This window comes from Castor canadensis, chromosome 12, assembly GCF_047511655.1.
Source record: "Castor canadensis chromosome 12, mCasCan1.hap1v2, whole genome shotgun sequence".
NCBI lineage: Eukaryota > Metazoa > Chordata > Mammalia > Rodentia > Castoridae > Castor > Castor canadensis.
Genome location: NC_133397.1, coordinates 32,583,048 through 32,585,298, shown reverse-complemented (window position 1 = coordinate 32,585,298; position 2,251 = coordinate 32,583,048). Strand labels below are relative to the sequence as shown.

At 45.5% G+C, this 2,251-nt stretch overlaps 1 non-coding gene across 1 annotated transcript; it reads right to left on the bottom strand.

Moving 5' to 3' along the window:
* Window positions 1–853: 853 nt before the first annotated feature.
* LOC141415246 (small nucleolar RNA Z195/SNORD33/SNORD32 family) lies at window positions 854–937 on the bottom strand. The gene has a single exon (XR_012440243.1). It is a non-coding gene; the product is annotated as a small nucleolar RNA Z195/SNORD33/SNORD32 family (small nucleolar RNA).
* Window positions 938–2,251: the final 1,314 nt, after the last annotated feature.

The window sequence follows — 2,251 nt, the reverse complement described above, 5'->3', positions numbered from 1 at the left end:
ACAAAGCCTTTCTGTGAACTAAGTGCAGTGTCGCTCCAGTCAGGGCAGCAATGGCTGCTAATGCAATACAGCACAGAAGTTCTGTGTGGTTCTGAATCTGACATGCCTTGACTCATAGCCTCACTCTTCCTTGTCGTCGTGTCAATTTGAGCACATGTCATCCTCTATTAGGTAGGTATGGTCCTCCCTACCTTGGCTTGTGGTGAGAACTAAGATCTCATATATAAAGAGTTTAGCACCATACTCAATAGGTGGTAGGTGATGTTAATGTTTTGAAACTGCTCTTTTATGTTCTAAGAGGCTGTTTCAGGTAGAAAGTGTCTGGGATTCTGGAAAGAACAAATGATTTCTTTGGCGTTTGCAGTTTTAAGGCAAGTATCTCCTATTTAAGGACTTTCTTTTGAGACATAAACAATCTTCATTGGGCTCACGCCAGGAGTCCATGGGCCTTGGGGACATCTGTGAACTTGTCAGTTTTCTTCTCCAAGTTCTTCTCTGCCTCTTTCCATAGACTCATAAGCTGCTTTTTCTTCCAGTAGTGGATCTTGGCCTTTTCTTTCCTCTTGTCCTCCAGTGTGGCTGTCACTGCCTGATACTTCTAAGCCACCTCATAAGCCAGGAGCCCCAGGTAGGCTAACTTTCTTAGAGGCTTCAAACATAAGACCTTGTGCGTGGTTGGGACCATCCTACAACTTTTCTTGTCAGAGGGTCGTGGGGTCACCTCAAACACCCTGAGTCACTCCAGGGCAGCTTGGTCTCACTTAGTTTGGTGGGGCAGCATGCCTGTGGGCAGAGGGATGGCAGAATTTTCAGGGGGGCCACAAGGTACCACCCTCTCTCAGAGAAGGCCCAGGCAGCCTCAGACGGTAGTGCATGTGATATTGTCTCATGTTGGGAAACTCGAACAAGAGTGGGAGACGTCCTCATCACTGGCCCAGAGGACATTTTTGATCTGGGGCATGGATGCTGTTATCAGATGTCATCAGGTTGAACTCTTCCTCCTACCACCATCCCTACATCATTTGCTGAGATAAGTTTACATAAGGAGAAGGGATTCTCACAGGGAGAAAAACACGTACAGTTCAGATTTGTTAATCTGATGGTCAGATTTGGCCCTAATGGAGACCATAGGGCAGGAGAAGACTCCCAATCAATAGGGAAGGGGAATATGGATTGATGACTTCTAACTTGACATCAAGGTCTACCAGCTCAATGCAAATGGTGCACCTCAGGGAAATTGTGTGTGTGTGTGTGTGTGTGTAATGAAAGCACCTAAAACTAGGAGTTATAACTCTCCAGAAGCAGTTTTACTCTGAGAACCTGGGGCTTAGATAAGCACAGAAGAAGAAATGACCATATCAGGGAAACAGGGACAGGATAGGGCAGGCGTAGACAGGGACAGGAGGCATAAGCATGCCCTGCTTTGACATGAATGTAAATGGAGTCAAAACAGTTAAATATGAACCAGGTCTGTCTCATGCTGCTTTCCTGCCTTTAGCAATTGAGGTCAGATTTAACATTTCTTTCTTTCTCCCTCCCTCTCTCCCTTCTCTCTCTCTTTCTTTCTTTCTTTCTCAGTACTGGGGTTTGAACTCAGGGCATACACCTTGAGTCACTCAACCAGACATTTTTTGTGATGGGTTTTTTCGAGATAGGGTCTCATGATCTATTTGTCTGGGCTGGCTTCAAACCATGATCCTCCTAATCTCTGCCTCCTGAGTAGCTAGGGTTACAGGCATGAGCCTGTGTGTGTGTGTGTGTGTGTGTGTGTGTGATATATGATTTATCTCATACATGTGATTTGTTTCTAATAGTTCTAGAAGTCCAAGATTGAGGAAATCTCTGTCTGGCTAGGGCCTACATGCTGAGTAATGCCATAGCAGAAGATGCAAGAGCAAGAGGGTTAAACTCAGCCTTTTGGAACAAATCCACTCCTGAGACAACAGCCTTAATTTATTCATGACAGCACAGCCCTTATGGTCTAATCACCATTTTTTTCTCTTTTGGTGAGACTGGGGTTTGAACTTGGGGCTTTGTACTTACAAAGCAAGTGCTCTACCCCTTGAGCCATGCTTGCTTCATTTTGTTCTGGTTATTTTAGAGATGAGGTCTTGAGAACTATTTGCCTGGGCTGGCCTTGAACCTCTGATCCTCCCAGTCTCAGCCTCCTAGTAGCTAGGATTACAGGCATGAGCCTCCAGTGCCTGGCTCCTAATCACCTATTAAAGGTCAAAAAGGGGGGACACATTTG